Genomic DNA, 17716 nt, shown 5'->3' with positions numbered 1-17716 from the left:
GTCCTGAGAGAATACATATTAAATAAATTAATTACATTTTGCTTATATTAATTATATATTAATCTCACTATATTTTCCTTCCACCATCTGTCACATTATATAACACAGTTATTCAAGTCATAATCAGTAAGCAGAATTATGAAAATGGGATTTATAAGGATTATAAAGTAACCAGATAATTTCACCACTGGATGCATTTACTGTACAAAAGAAGATTTTTCCCTCACACAGTTTTGTATCACATCAATTGCTTATCATAAAGGTGAGGTGGGAATTTCCCTTATATATCCAAATGAAGAAATGATGGATTTGACATCCATGAAGACTGTTCTCTTAGCAGACTGTGGAACAGCCTAAGGCAAGGAAATACCAATTAACCACATAATGCCATTCATCTCTTGGGACTACCATGTAATGATGAAAAAGTGCCATTTTTCTCACTCATGTGTTTGACACTTTTCAGGTACATTTAAGGCCCATAAACACTCTCCTTGAGCTTCATATGTGGAATAACACAAAAATTGTAGAGACACAACTCAAAACCTTGTTCAGGCTGGTTTCACTTGCAAGTGTTGATTCCAAGTGGTTTTGGATCTTGTACAGCTGTTGAGCCTGTGCATGTTTGGAGCTGCAGCTAGTTTTCTGGTTGCTGTTTACGAGTGTAACTGATGAAAAACGAGCTCCTGAAGGCTCCAAGCAGCATTTCCATTAAAAAAAATTAGACAGCTGTATATCACCTCCATCCCTATAAGCACCTCCATCCCTATAAGGTATGATTCTCTTAAAACAAGCAAACAAAAAAAACAGCATCCAAAAAAAATACCTGTTGCAACTTGCATAATGCCTAAATTTTGCAGCATACTTTAAAGTAAATAGGTAATTCAATGAGATAGCTCCCCTTTTAAATCAGAAATTCCATCTCAGCTGCTTCTGCTATAATTGCATACGTGGTAGTGCTGCACAAGCAGAATAAGAGGGAACAAAATCAAAGATATAGTCAGCATAGATCTCAACAACTAGTGATAAGGGCAGCAATAGACAGATACCGCAGAGAAGCGCCTGTTAAGGAGATCTATGTTTATATTAACTACCAGGAGTTATACCGTTTCTAGTCAGTTTTATATAAAGTAAGAATTAGTTTATTTTAACTACACATATAAGAAGTTTTTGTTATGATCACAGGCCTTGGCATGGCTTTTCCCCATGACCATTAGTATTCTTTCAGATTGTACTCAGATTATCTTTGTTTTGACCTTTATTTCTACCCATTTACATATAACATAGGGTTGATATGAACTATGATGAACATTAAAAAAAAAATCAAGTCACCTACACGAATTTTAGCCTGTACCAAATGTATATGATCTTTATAAACAGGATTTGACAAGTTGGAATGAAGATTTAAAACTACTGAAAACGTAACCTATTAAAATCCATATATGGCATTGTTTGACTATTGTAATATGTTGCATTTGGAATACATGCCTTTTCTATGAATAGAAGGACAAATTCTGCAACTGCTACTTATTTGTATTGACACTAATGCATGTTAAATGGACCAACATGAATAAGCTAAGCTTTCTGTATAAGGAAGTACTAATGAGGTTGGAAGACAATAGTTTAAATCCACCAGTCTCATCTTTGCCCCTTCGATTACTTAGATCACCCACAGATTTTCCTCTCCCTCTATGTAAAGGCTAAAACTGAAAGTGGTTTATTAGATCAAGTAAGATTTTATATTTTTTTTGCCAATACTAGTTCAGTTTTGAACAATAAAACTTTTTCTTCTAAGTACTCTAATACAGAGTTTAAAAAAAAACAAATCAACTTAAAATGTCTTTGCAATGCCTTTTCAGCTTGAAGCTCCAAACAGGATTAAGTGGTTGTCATGGTTTTGGCTGGGATAGAGTTAACTTTCTTCATAGAAGCTTGTATGATGCTTTGATTTGGATTTTTGATGAAAATAGTGCTGATAACACACCAATTGTTTAGATGTTGCAGAGCTGTACTTACACAGAGCCAAGGACTTCCCTGCTTCTCATGCTGCCCTGGGTGCAAGGAGGCTGGGGGGGCACCAGGAGCTGGGAAGGGACACAGCCAGGACAGCTGACCCAAACTAGCCAAAAGGATGTCCCATAGCCTACGGCATAATGCTCAGCAAAAACAAAATGGGGAAAGAAGGAGGAGGAGATATTAGGAGTGATGGCATTTTTCATCCCAAGAAACCATTACGCGTGATGAGTCCTGCTTTCCTGGAAGTGGCTGAACACTTACCTGCCAATAGGAAATAGCAATATGAATTCCTTGTTTTGCTTTGCTTGTTCACATGGCTTTTGCTTTACCTAGTAAACTGTCCTTATATCATGCCATGATTTCTCTCACTTTCACCTTTCCAATTCTCTCTTCCATCCCACCTGGGGTGCATGACTGAGCAGTCGTGTGGCACTTAGCTGCCTGCTGGGGCTAAACCACTTCAGTCCATTCTGAAAGAGGCTATTTGAAAGAGTAATTATGGCTACATTTTGGATATTTAGTTGGAAGCCCATTTGAGAAGCATAGCAGAACCTAACTGAAATAAATTGAATTTCATGTTTTTTCTAAATTCTTATATTGAAACCATCTATGCAGCAAAATTTTTAGTATGTTACCCATGTGTGTACACACATTTGGACAGCAAACACTTTTTAATTCTATTGGAAGATGAGAAAAGAAGAATTACTGTTTTCCTAACACATTTGGAAACAAAAAAATTAAGCATGAAAAATATTTTTGTTGGATGAGACAGCTCTGTCAACTGCAGGAAAGTGTTCTGTGAGAATAGTTTTTTGATCTCATAAAGACAGGCATCAAACCCTAGTAATTTTAATGTTTATTTTACTACTTTATTATATCACTCAGTTACATGTTTATATGATAAATATGGATGACATTTATTACTAAAAATTTACTATGTAATTAAAATTATTAGACAGTCCTAATTCAATAAATATTTTCTTTTTTTGTTTCACAGGTAGCTTTTAATTTATATTTTTATTTCAAAATAAATTTTCAACCAATCAACATTTCCAGTAAGACAGGAATTTAACTTTGTATACAAAGGAAATATATATTTTCAGGTTAAAAAGATAAACTACTTGAGTCAGCAAAATCTAGTCTGTACTCATGCTTTACTGCAACCTGAAACTTTCTGCCTAAAATGAATTGTTTTGATCTTCAATACAACTGAGCCTACATGAACTTTACTTTTCTTAGGCTTTAAAAATTAAAAAAAAAAAGTGCTTCTTGCAAATTTTCAATGATTTTAATCATAGACAGAAACTGATAATCTATATTTGTACAACAGAAAAAAAAAAAGGTATTGCGTGCATAATTATATACTTTGAATGTATAGACATCCTTTAGTATTCACAGTTTTGTGTCTTTATTAGAAAGGCTCCAGACTTTGTAAGAACATAATCCAGCAATGTACCCTGGTTTTCACTAAGTATATATTCAATGTGTATCATCAGGAATACTGTGTGCATTCATCCAAAATTTTATGTGTTTTTTTTTTTTCTAATACATGTTTATTTTACCTGAAAATATTTGTCTTTATTTATAAGGTTATTTGTTTTCTTGTACTTAAACATATACATTTCTCATTGTGGTTTGGCTGGCAAAGAAATTGGAATTATGCACACATTGCCATTTGTCAAAATACTAATGTAGTATGAAAAATCTGCATTTACTGTTTATCCTTGTCAAATTTATTTCCAAGCGATGTGTACTGTGTCTTTTTACAGACCAAGCTAAAAGAGCAGAAAATACTGAAATCAATTTTGAAGGAAACTTATTTTTATTTAGAAATGTGATTACATCTGCTACATGAAACTAATATACAACAGCTCACCAAAAGCAGAAGAAAATAAATGTGTGTATACTTGCATATATACATATATCTGTGTGCTTGTGTCTGCATATATCTATATAACATACACATATATATCACTGAGATCAAGAAGACATTGGGTCTGTTCACTTATCTGTTAACTAGGACTCTATTGAAGTCATAAGGCTTGTTAATTGTGCATCATATATTCATCAGCAGTTATTCACAGGATGACAAAAAAAAAAAAAAACGTCTAAAGCCCCAATGGTGAAAGACAATAGATATAAGTCTACTCTTAAAAAGAATAATTTCAAAATCATTCTCTTTGCAGGTTAATGGTCACTGCATAGATGACAGTTCATTTTAAAAATAATTATGGTTGTCCAATAGCTACTGAAAGGTAATGGAGGGTTTTTTTCTTTCAAAATATTTGATTTTTCTCACATTTCACTGAATATTAACTTTTTTTTTGTTGCTAGATTTTAGCAAAACTGACAAAACTCATATTAATAGCTATCAAAATTGCTACAACTCTGATGCCATCACTTGTGAATATGTTCATTTTCTTTTCAAGTGATGGTAGTAACATCATGGGAAGTACAAGAATTTCTTAGCTCTGGATTCTGAAGTGTCAATTATAATAAAAACGAAGTCAACAAGAACTACTAAAAACTTTTTTTTTTCTAGCTAAATTATAGTAAAGATGAATTTCTAGTACATTTTCTCACCAGGATATGTTGCCTTCTGCTCATTGTTTAGGGCATGGAAGCCAGAGCAGTTTGGATAAAGTAAAATGGTATTTCAGAAATCCCTAAACTTGTGAATATCTTAAGACTTTTGTTTCCTTTAAAAAGAAAGTTTTAAAAAAAAAAAAAAAATAGACAAGTATACATAAGGATGGCCATAGCACAGATTAGGGCTAGAATGGATAACATTTCTTTTCACAGGAAGCTCAAGGAAGGCACAAATGTAATAAAACCAAGGTAATAAGTTTGCTGACATTTTGGAAAATCCTTTAAAATGAGTAGAATTGCAATGGAAAGATGTGAGGATTTAAGCTCTCTGGATATTCATGCAAGGGCAAGGACTACATTTTAGTTATATTGTTGTCAATTCTGTGGGAACCTTTAATCATGAGCATAACCACACAAAATACTAGCTCTCTCATATGGAAATTCCAGACATTATCATGTGACATTCATTTATCTGCTGGTTTCAGTACATTAATTCAGTTGCAAAGAGAACACAACATTCATCACCATCTGAAAAGTAGAAAACAGGAAGCAATGTCTGCCTTAAGTAGGCATTTTTTTATATATTTTTTTTAATAACTTGAGTAACTTTTGCCAGGGGTTATTCTTAGATCTGAAAGTTAACACTTTTTCCCTTATTTTACCACTTCAATAAAAATGACACAGTGGTTTCCTGATAAAAAGTTAGGTGAAGTTAGGTGCAGTTATGCAGTAATGCAGAGAATTTTATTTGTGAAGTTCTTTTAAGAGATTAAAAGGTTGTATTTTCCACCTCATTTATCTTCAGTAGAACTTGTGTCTTCTGTGCATGGTCAGTCAAGTAAGAAGTCGATTATCAGTTTGTAACAATAAACTATAAACAACTGATTCCTCTTTAAGTCTTGTGAGAACTAAAAAAAATAAAAATAAAAAATAAATAGAGAAATAGTTTCCACTCCCCACAGACATTTTCAAAATGTATTCACTCTCTTTGATGCCACATGAAAACTATTAATTCTGGAACACTTTTGCAACATTTAAAATAAATAAATAAATAAATAAATAAATAATCACATCTTTTTGAGAACAGTTTCACAAAGGATCTTAAACAAAACTTACTAAAAATACTTCTTGCAGGAGTTTTCCATGTGTATATTCTTTCTGTAGCCTAGGAGACAGTAAAAGAGTAAGGCCAGGGCCCATTCTTCAGCTTAACAAAATTTGCATAGATTCAAAGTAACTTAATACGAGCAAATGGTTTCTGTTGCTTTCAGTGAAGTTATTTTGCACAGACATTTTTGTAATGATATCTGAAAGTCTATTGTCTTTTCAAGGGATTGATCCCTTTAGCTGACTCTGGTTCTTCTAAATAATGAGTTAAGATGCTCAAGACTCCATAGGGGGATAGGATAACATACCCATAACAAAAAAGTGAAATAGTGTAAGAATTAATTCTATGTTTACTTTTGAAATGAAATTACAGTGTAAGTAACTTGTAGCATGATATTTCTCTGTTATACATTAAAATGAGAAACATATACACCCCTTGGCTGTGGCAAATTTTGAACTTTGTATGGTGAACTTCTGCTCTTAAAAACTATATCATCAGAAAAATAAACATTCCCACCTCAACACGATGCTCACAAAGAAACTGTACAGAATCTAGGTGACTTAAGTGTGTGGCCTGTTCAAACTTTTAGGAAAGGATTTACTTTCCTGCCTATAGGAACCCACTAAGGAGGGTTCCCTTAGATTTCAGACAGTGGTCTGCAGTAACAAACATCAGCCTTCTGCCTAGTTCTGTATCTTCACTTTCACAAAAATAAATAAATAAAATTTATACACACACACACACACACACCCCTATATATATATATACACATAAATACTCTCAACAATAGCAACAGGGCGCAAGGGAGGGGACTTAATGGAGAAGAGGGGGAGGTTAAGGTTCTTTAAGACTCCTTATTTGGCACAGCCCCTGAGTCATGAGGAAATGTCCAACTCAATAACTATAAAATGGATTGAATCAGCTCACAAAGATGCAATGTTTGAAGAAGTGCTGACTGGTTATTTCACAACTGCTAGAGCTGTCATTATAAACCGGAAATTAATCAATTCTGAAAGTAACCATGGAGCACAGCTGGAAAAGAAAAGCTGACCTAAGAGGGAGAAAAGCATGTCCTCAAGTGTTGAAAGATGGACTCAGCACATTATATAAAAGTTTATTATTATTATTATTATTTTAATATAGCAGATGTTCATGTAAGATCTTATACAAAACAGTAATTCCTGGCTTACTGATGATATAAATAGAAACACACAACCTGAAGTTGGAGATGGTAGTAGCTAACCATAACATAGATATGAAAGAAAAAATTAAGTAAATAAATAGAGTAACATTAAAAAGGTGCACTTAGCAGATGCAAAAGTATTGTTATACTCTAGATATTACAGAAATATGACTTTGGAACTACGAAGTACAAATGTAGCTACCCATTTACCATGTAGCATTTTTCACAGTTCAGACGGAGGGTAAGTTCCTCTTTAAAAAGGTACACAAATGACAAAGAGAGCCCAGGATCCATTTAGCTACAAGATTTAAGTAGTTCTAAGGCTCCAATTCCCCTTCTGTCCGGTGTCCTGCAATATTCCATATAACTACTTTCATAGAGCATCTGAAACCCATTTTCCCATCTGGAAAATTGAGGCATGTTGCAATAAGCATGATGTGCAGTTACACAAGAAGCTCATGGCAAAGGGAAAAGCCCTGAAATCACATCTTCCAGCTAGCTTTGTTTGCTAACCTCTCAAAAATTCACTAAAGTGAAGAAACAAATAGAGTTCAATCTCAAAGAGATTTTTTTTTAAACTAAGGTGATTTATATCAGTTTTATATAACAAATTACTGATGAAATATTGTGTTTCTGAGAAGAGGCTTGAGATCCAATGATACAATTATTGGTAACTTCCAGCAAATGAGAGGGGAAATTTTACAGTCTCCATCCTTGGAGGCTTTTGATACCAGACTGAGCAAATTGGTCTGATCTCATTGGTCACAGAATGACAGAAAGGATGAGATTGGAATGGACCTCTGGACATCATGTGGTCCAACTCCCCTGCTCAAGCAGGGAGAGACACCCAGAGACAGTTGCCCAGGACCATGTCCAGATGGCTTTTGGAAACCTCCAAGAAGAGAGATTCCACAGCATCTCTGGGCAACCTGTCCCGGTTCTCTGTCATCTTCATGCTAAAGAAGTGCTTCCTGGTGTTCAGAGGGAACTTCCTCTTTTCCAATTTGTGTCCATTGCCTCCTGTCCTGTCACTAGGCACCACTGAAAAGAGCCTAGCTCTGTCCTCCTCTGTCCTATAAACACCTGCCTTCGGGTGTTTATAGACCTTGATAAGATGACCCCTGAGCTTTCTCTTCTCCAGGCTAAACAGTCCCAGCTCTCTCTGTCTTTCCTTATATGTGAGATTTCCAGTCCCTCAGTCACCTTTATGGTCCTTCATTGGATTCATAGAATCATAGACTCATAGAATATGCCGAGTTGGAAGGGACCCATAAGGATCATCAAGTCCAACTCTAGTATGTCCATTTCTTTCTTATACTGAGAAGCCCAGACATGGACACAGTACTCCAGGTGCGTCCTCACCAGTGCTGAGTAGATAGGATCACCTCCCTTGACATGCAGGGAGTACTTTGACTAGTGCAGCCAGAATAGCATTAGTCTGCTTTGCTGCAAGGGCACATGCTACAGGTACGTGGGCTTGTTCCTCCCCACGTGCAGGATTTTGCACTTCTCCTTGAAGTTCCTGTAAGCCCATTTCTCCAGCCTTTCCAAGTGCCTCTGATGGCTGCACGACACTTTGGTGTATCAGCCACTCCTCTCAGTTTTTTGTCATCAAGCAAATTTGCTGAGGGCATACTCTGCTCCATCATCCAGATCATTAAGATGTTAAACAGGATTGGACCCTGTATTGGCTTCTGGAGTACCCCACTAGTTACTGGTCTCCAACTAGCCTTCGTACCACTAATCACCAGTCTTTGGGGTCAGCCATTCAACCAGTTTTTGATCAACCTCACTGTCTGCCCACACAGCTCATGCAACAAGAGCTTGTCTAAGAGTATCTGAGAGTAGTAGACAACAGGAAAAAATGAGCTTTCACAAATCTGGTGAGTAGTGCTTCTCACCAAAAGCTGGAGAGTGGCACCTTTTCTACCTTTTCTTTTGCCAAAATTTACCACAAATGTTGCACTGATTTTAATTGAACTGCAGGGGTGTAAAGTGCCACTCACACTCAGAGTTTATCAAAAGGTATTGGTGTACCCCACACAACAGCAGTTTGTATGGAAAGAATAGATAGGTAGGAAAGCCCTCATTTGGCCTTATGTAGAGAGTTGTCCCTATTAGGCTGAATTCTCTGACCTGTTCCTCTTCATAAAGGAACTGGTCAGCACCTCATAAGCTGGTGGCTGAAAAAATGCTACTCTCAGTATAGCCAAAAAAAAGCATATTTTAGTACTAATGCTGAGATTTTTGGTGTTTTGGATCAAGTCTTGGCTTTCCCCTTCTCTTTCCCCAAAATCTGCCATCCATGTGTTATTTATTAATCTGGGTAAAAATTATATGACAAATGCCATTTATCACTTCTTTTCAAATAGAAGAACTTGTTAAAGAATAAGAAAAAAATAATCTTGATTACTTTCTACACAAGGTATATAGGCATTTTTCTGGTTTGCGCTATTAATTCAATTTAAAAAGACAGATAAATTTTTACATTTGAAGGTTTTGTACCATATAGCATGTTAGTTAAGGACCTGGAAAAAAAATAATAATAATATCCTAGCTAAAATGGTTATACTGGCAAAAGACCTTCTGGTAGTGCAGTTTATTCTATGTGAGAACTTGTTTAACTTATTCAATTATTCAATTGGATAGTATAATCTACATAACTACTGGGCCTTGGGAAAGGTAGGAATACCTCAAGCCAAACTGTCTGAACTTTTCCCTAGCACATACAGACATTAGCTCAAACTCTCTTCTATGAGGAATAGAATTTCTTTTACTTGATCAACATGTGGAAAAATAGTGAGGAAAATTACAAAATATTGTAAGTGAAATAACTGTAATGGTTCAGTGTATTAGTGACCTCTAATAACTGAGCTGAAAGTCCATAATTACAATGCAAAGGGTATTTATATTAAGGACTAAAATATAAATAGAGCTGTTCATAATTTTCTGAAATGATTCTCCCTATTAGCATCTGACAAAAAAGTATACTTGTAGGAATTATCATTTTTTGATCTCTCTCATTCTAGCCGGCTACCCAAAGCACAGTAATGAACTAAGGAGAAGGAAGCCTCCTCCATGTCAATGTTTTCACAGTCATGTTAAGAAACTCCATACCATGTCTTGTACTATATAAGGGAAGGCGCTCCTCAAAGACACTAAGCACAGAAACACAAAGAGAATGATGAATCATATACTCAGAATAACTGAGGTTCAAAAGGACATTTATAAGTGACATGATGTAACCCACCTTCCCAAAGCAGGTCTAACTTTGAAGTCATGGCTTTTCTGAGATGTATACCAACTGCGCTGCAAAGAAAAGATTGAAATTTGGCTGCTACGTAAGGAGTTAACAAACACTACCTGGAAAGGACAGGCATTAAAATAATAAAACTTTGTTGCTCCAATTGTAGAAATGTGTATCAACTCAATCATGAGAAGAAACCTTCTCAGACACTTACAGACTAACTGAAAGGGTCCCATGTGCAGTGCCAGAAGCTGATTTACAAATGAAACATCAAAGGGTCCACCATATTCTTTAGCTGGAGACCTTGGCAGTCCTTAGAAAAGGATACTTAGCTTGGCTTTTGTACATCAACTGTACTTCATTTAGTTCAATAATACAAATTATTTGCCACTCTTCAAAGAACTTTTTTTCCATTTGTAGTCCAGTAAAAAGTATCAAGAACTTTTCTTTTAGTATTCTTACAAGATAAAACAGTGTTGGCTATTTTGAGGTTGCTTCTGAGTTGACGTGTTATGCGTCAGTTTTCCACATACATTTTTTATCAACCATGTCACACCTTCAAGCACATTTGTGATGAAAACCCTAACAATGGTGAGCACTCTACAGGATTCCAGACTCTGCATCAATTAATGTTCATAAAATATAAAATTGTGTCAGAGAGACTAAGAACAAAGTCCAGAATACTGGTGTTTGGGGTACTTTCCTGGAAATAAGATCTGAGAGCTCAAAGAAATTTGATCCTCTATGCTCTAGGTAAGCTGTCTACCCATTGGCAGGAGGGTCAGTCTCCTCATATCACTATTGAGAGTGTTTATAAAACTCCTGAATTTTGTAAATGCAGCCAGTGACATTCTAAATAGCTAGTATATACTATCTAACAATAGTTGGCCACCTCAAGTTTACTGTTATCTACTACTACTAGCATCCAATATTAAAAAAACAAACAAACAAACAAACAAAAAAAAAACAAAAAAAAAAAACAATATTACTCTCTTGTGTTTCAGTTATTAAGTCTTCTGCTTCAGCATGGTAAACAAGTAGACTAATTGTCCTAATTTTGAAGCTGACCTGATTCTTTTAGAGTTGTAAAACAGAGCTTTCAAATGAAAATTCGGCAGTAAAATCCATATCTGAGTTACTTAGAACAGCTATCAGGGCTCACAGCAACATACAATGATGAAGTTTCCTCATTGAAATTATGCAGTTTAACTGAATCAGTGGAACTGAAAAGGATGAGGATACACACAGTAGGCTGTGTTTAGCCCTTCTAAAGGTAGAGGTAATAGAAAGCAGTACCACAAAAAAATGAAAAAAACTTCCTAAAACATAAAACTTTATTTTCTGTTTAATTCTTTTCATATGCTGTCTTTCTGAGATCCCTTAATCAAGCTGTTTTCTTTTTTGTTTGGTGTTGTTTTTATGTATGTATTTATTTATTCTCTGTTTCCTTTTATTCTTCTGTCACTTTTCCTATTCTCTTTTCCTGTAAATACAGGCTGGGGGCTGACGTGTCGGAGAGCAGCTCTGCAGAGAGGGACCTGGGAGTCCTGGTGGACAGCAGGCTGACCACAAGTCAGCAATGTGCCCTTGTGACCAAGAAGGCCAACAGTATCCTGGGGTGCATTCAGAAGAGTGTTGCCAGCAGGTCAAGGGAGGTGATCCTCTCACTCTACTCAGCCCTAGTGAGGCCACACCTGAAGTATTGTGTCCAGTTCTGGGTTCCCCAGTACAAGAGGGACATAGAACTACTGAAGCGAGTTCAGAGGAGGGCTACGAAGATTATGAGAGGACTGGGGCACCTGTCGTATGAGGACAGGCTGAGAGAACTGGGCCCATTTAGCCTGGAAAATAGAAGACTGAGGGGAGACCTCATTAATGTGTGTAAATATGTGAGGGGAGGGTGTCGAGGGGATGGAGACGGTCTTTTCAGTTGTGCCCAGCGACAGGATGAGAGGCAATGGGCACAAACTGAAGCTCAGGAGGTTCTGGCTGAATATGAGAGGGCACTTCTTTACTGTGAGGCTGACAGAGCACTGGAACAGGTTTCCCAGAGGGGCTGTGGAGTCTCCTTCTCTGGAGATATTCAAAACCCACCTGAATGCCATACAGCACAATGTGCTCTAGGTGATCCTGCCCGGCAGGGGCATTGGACTAGATGTTCTTCAGAGGCCCCTTCCAGCCTTGGCCATTCTGAGCTTCTGTGAAATAGAGAAAATAGGTTTCTGATATAACATAAATAAGTGAAAACTAGATCTTCAGAATATAGGATCTGCAAGTTAGTACTTTCTTTGCAAGATTTCATATAGTTTTATTCATGACTGTAATGACCTCCTACTTGCTCTACACAGTACAAGTGCATATGACATTCCAAACAGAACACCAGAGACGGAAAAATTCGTACTAACCTAAAATTTGGATTTTCTAAATGCTTTCTTCTAGTGGTGTCAATAAAAATAGCATTTTTTCTTTTTTGGTGTTGAACTTTTTGAGCAGATCAACATTTATAGGCAAATATTTTATGTTCTAACAAATTCATCTCTTTTAAATTTAAGTCTCACGTGTATCTGTTTCCTTCCACTATGTCAGAGGAATAACCAAATGAAATTAATCATTGCTCAAGTAGCTCTAATTTTGAGCAATGATACTCTTTTACTCTTAACTGGACTGTGCTCTGAACAAATTAGAATCTTCATTTATTGTTTTCAATATCAGTCCTAAGGAAACATTCACAGTAAATTAAATATTTCACATCAAAACAGCTCTATTCTTTTAAGCTTTCTGCAGAGATGGATTATGCATGTCCCTTGTTTGAGGCATTTGTCTAAATTGTCTATTTATTTAACTAAAAGCACAGACTGCGTTTCAAATTCTGCATGGACTTATGAATTACTGAAGATTTTTGGTACTGTTATCAAAGTTAAGAATAAAATTCCAGAGAAACATTAGGAGAACAGTGAAGTCCTCTTTGCTCAGAAATTTCTAATGTTACAGGTAGTGCATGCTCTGCTGTTTTTTCTTGCATATTATCACTATTTTTGCTTACATAGTACCTCACAAAATCCTGGTCAAATCCAGTGGTTAAACCAGCTGAATGTGCTGACTACAGTCCCTGCTCCCATAGATGAAAGGAAAATCCATGGGGTAGGACAGGTATTCTGTATCACAGGAAATATGTTATTTATACCATTTTGTTATAAAGCATACAAACTGTAAGATTAATGACTTGGGAAATTTAGCTATGGTAGTGCTATTAGTCACAAGGCACCTGTGGAAAAACTACTGTCTGTCAATGCCTTTCTGAAACACTCAGGGGAGCCATCTTTATGACTATTTTCTCCTGGGTCACTTCTTCATTTATTCTTCACCACAGTTATCTGTTTTTTTTCATTTTCATTTTAACAAAATGTCAAGAAGTGGAACAGCTATTTCCCCATCACACTCACTCAGTTATTCTATGTATGCTTGTTAGGCTATGAATATTTACTTTGAAAACAAAAACAAACAAACAAACAAAACTTGCTAGCATATCTGATGCTGACAGTGGACAGCAAGTGCAGACCTTTATAGCAATACTCTTCCAAAGCTGAACAAACTTGGAAGGAGAGGTCTATTTTTAAAGGAATTAGTAGGAAGGAAATCAACCCCAATCCTGCACACACTTAAGCACCTGCAGAACTTAATGATGTGAATACTCAGTTGGAGATCAATAACAAGCATTTAGCATACAGTTAATGCATTCTTCAGTGATTGCAAGGTCAAAGTCATGTCTCCTTATTTGGTTGGCAGCAACGACTTAAAGATATGAGATACAATGCTCTTCAGGACATTATTACAGTATGCATAGTCATTTCTGAGTACTACCAGTACTACAATTGAGGAAAATATTGGTGTTTCTTTTTATCATTAAATCAAACATCACTTAATAATAACCACACTTGCAAACTAGTTGACATCACTGGAAGACATTTTGAAATCCTATTCTGACATGTACTTGTATTTCCATATATGATTGTAAATCAAACTCTAAAGTAAACTGGCTGAATTCCTAAAGCAGAAATAATTATAAACAAATATATAAATAAATAAACAATATTCAATGATTTTTCTGATGTTTTTCTTTTCACCTTCAGAATGCTTGTTTAACACTTTGTACACATACGTAATAATTGCTTTCCCACATTTCACTATTTTTATGTCCCAAGCCAGTGCAAAATTGTCCCACACAATGGGACAGAAGCAACACTGGAAGATAATTCAAAAAGCATGGAGAATTCTATCTGCTTGTGTTATAATTTTGTGTAATCGCTATATATGTGTATGTGTGTGTGTGTATTGGAGGGGATATTTACAGAAAAATATTAGTACCTAATTTTCTTTTTGCTAACATCCCTAGAGGTACTATGAAAGTTCAGAACAAAACCCATACTTTCCTATTCTGTGCAAAATACAAGAAGTATAAAAGAAGTTTCTCTCTGGATGATGCTAGGACTCAGAAGAAACAGAGAATCCCCAAGATTTGAGCAAGAAATTGAGTTGACAGAGACATCTTGGTAGGGAAGAAAATGTCAACATGCTAATTTCTGTCCTAGGAAGGTTGAGAGTTGGCTAACTTTTCCTGCACTCAGCAAGGTATAATTGCAACACAGAAGAGCAAAATGAACAGTCCACCCACAAGTGACTTTAAGAATATGTCATATTACTTGTTTCAGTGTCTTTCACTTGGCAGTTCTGGTTTGGGATGAAATATATCCAGCTCTTCCACTGTCGTTTCCCTTTTCCATTGTAGAACTTAAGTTAAAACATCAGCTGTCATGTCAGTATTAAAGGCAGAAATATTGCACTAGAGGCACAATGGAAAAGAAGATTCATTAGCAAGAAAGATACTTTTGTGACATTAAAAAAAATCACAAAGGAGAAAGCAGGTTTTACATAACTATTAATGGCATAAATAAATATATGCTTAGCAGAGGAACACATCTTAATTGTGTATAGTTTTATAGAATCATAGAATCATTAAGGTTGGAAAAGATCTTCAAGACCATCTGGTCCAACCATCACTCTACCACCAATATCACGTACTAGACCATGTTCAACCTTTCCTTAAACACCCCCAGGGGTGGTGACACCACCACTTCCCTGGGCAACCCGTTCCAATGCCTAACTACTCTTCCTGAGAAGAAATTTCTCCAAATTTCCAACCTGAACTTCCCTGGCGCAACTTGAGGCCATTTCCTCTAGTCTTATCACTGGTTAATTAGAACAGGCCTACTCCCAGCTCCCCACAACTTCCTTTCAGGTAGTTCTAGAGAGCAATGAGGTCTCCTCTGAGCCTCCTCCTGACTAAACAGCCCCAGTTCCCTCAGCCGCTCCCTATAGGCCTTGTGTTCCAGGCCCTTCAACAGCTTCGTAGCCCTTTTCTGTACGTGCTCCAGGGCCTCGATGTCTTTCTTGTACTGAGGGGCCCAAAGCTGAACACAGTACTCAAGGTGCAGCCTCACGAGAGCAGAGTATAAGGGGATGATCACCTTCCTGTTCCTGCTGGCTACACTATTCCTGACACAAGCCAGGATGCTGTTGGCATTCTTTGCCACCTGGGAACACTGCCACCTCATGTTCAGGTGAGCAATAACCAGCACCTCCAGGTCCTTTTTCTCTGAATAGCTTTCCAGCCACTCCGTCCCAAGCCTGTAGCATTGCTTGGGGTTGCTGAGGCCAAAGTGCAGGACCCAGCACTCAGCTGTGTTGAACCTCATCCCATTGGCCTCTGCCCATCAATCCAACCTGTCCAGGTCTGTCTGAAGGGCCTTCCTACCCTCCAGCAGATAGGCACTTCTCCCTAACTTGGTGTTGTATGCAAACTTTCCGAGGGTGCACTCAATTCCCTCACCCAAAACATTAATAAAGATATTAAAGAGGATAGGCCCCAAAGCCGACCCCTGGGGAATAATATATATGTATATACATATTCATAGTAGTATATATATAATAGTATATATATGTATATACAGTGCATTTCATAATTCATAAATATTTAAAAGATTCATTATGACATAATGCACACAAACAACCACAGGCAAGAGTAAAATACAATGGAATTTAACACTGTACACCTGACTTTTGTATGAAGTTCAGACTAGACTGATTTAAGAAACTGGGGTTACAAAAATAGGTGGAGGAGTCATTCATAGAAGTCATAGAATCATAGAATCATTAGGGTTGGAAAAGACCTCCAAGATCATCTGGTCCAACCATCACCCTACTACCCATGTCACCCACTAAACCATGTCCGCAAGCACCAGGTCCAACCTTCCCTTGAACACCCCCAGGGACAGTGACTCCACCACCTCCCTGGGCAAGCCGTTCCAATGCCTGACCACTCTTTTTGAGAAGAAATGTCTCCAAATTTCCAACCTAAACCTTCCCTGATGCAACTTAAGGCCATTTCCTCTAGTCCTATCACTAGTTACCTGTGAGAAGAGATGAACCCCAGCTCTCCACACCTTCCTTTCAGGTAGTTGCAGAGAACAATAAGGTCTCCCCTGAGCTTCCTCTTCTCCAGACTAAAATTTTGTCAAAATATGACAAAAAAAAAAAAAGCAAAATTTTGAACATATTTTGGTGTTGATAGGACCTAATACAATTATTACTATCAATCACAAAATTACAATATGGTCGTGTCATTCAATTGACAAATTAGAATTCAGAGGGAGTGTTGCACTGGACAGCAGAAGAAATGAATCTTTACATACCTACTGAACAGATACATATTGTTTTAAGGATCATGTTGTGTGTTTACCTTGGCTGGCTGGCAGACTCCCATCCAGCCTCTCTCACTCCCCCTTCCCTTCACAAGGGAAGAAAATAAGATTGTAAACTCATGGGTTTATATAAAGGCATTTTAATAAGACAAGAAAATGCTATGTGCAGAAGCAAAGTAGAAAGAGGAATTTATTTATTATTTCCCGTTGGCAGGCAGATGTCCAGCCATTCCTAGGAAAACAGAACCTTGGCACACAGAGCAGCTTCTTTGGAAGACAAATGCCTTAGCCATGAATGCCCCCAAAACCTTCTCCTTTCCCTCAGCTTCTTTTGCTGAGCACATCATTTGACATGGAATATCACTTTGGTCAGCTGGGATCTGGTTGTGTACTCTAACCCAATCTGTTGATTATCTGCAGCCTACTGGCCTTTGGTTGGGTGTGGGTTAGAGAGACAGCCTTGATGTTGTGCAAGCACCACGTAGCAATAGTCCTAACACTGCTGTGTTACTGACACTGTTCTGGTCATAAACGCAAAGCACATCACCATACAGGCTGCTATGAGGAAAGTTAACTGTGTCCCAACCAAACCTGGTACAGATGGGTAATGTTAATCCCTAGAGTAGACATGTTGACAGAGAAACAGCATGATCCAAATGTTTAAACAAGCTAGATATATTTGGTTTTGCATAGCCTCATGCTAATAGTTTCCTTAGATGCATATACCGGATAATGTAGTTGTCAAGATGAAGCCAGCAAAGGTACCTCATTCTTTCTGTCTTCATGAAGAACTTGTTGGACCAGAGAGAAACTATGAG

General features: G+C 37.0%; 1 protein-coding gene and 1 long non-coding RNA gene across 3 annotated transcripts in view; one reads left to right on the top strand and one right to left on the bottom strand.

The window, feature by feature from the left end:
• MYO10 (myosin X) overlaps nt 1-17716 on the top strand; it is a 552927-nt gene that overhangs the window by 18739 nt on the left and 516472 nt on the right. The window lies entirely within an intron of this gene.
• Nucleotides 3349-17119, bottom strand: LOC308189774. 2 transcript variants are annotated; one of them, XR_013946605.1, is made up of 4 exons: nt 14841-17119; nt 12235-12338; nt 5719-5767; nt 3349-5510 (listed from the first exon to the last, which is right to left on the bottom strand). It is a non-coding gene; the product is annotated as an uncharacterized lncRNA (long non-coding RNA). The 2 variants fall into 2 exon arrangements; XR_013946606.1 differs by lacking the exons at nt 3349-5510; nt 5719-5767 and having other exon boundaries at nt 10170-12338; nt 14841-14980; nt 16608-17119.

The sequence above is a fragment of the Anser brachyrhynchus genome, assembly GCF_964034855.1.
Source record: "Anser brachyrhynchus genome assembly, chromosome: 2".
Lineage (NCBI taxonomy): Eukaryota > Metazoa > Chordata > Aves > Anseriformes > Anatidae > Anser > Anser brachyrhynchus.
Note: the sequence above shows the minus strand (reverse complement) of the source record. Positions and strands in the feature narration are given on the sequence as shown.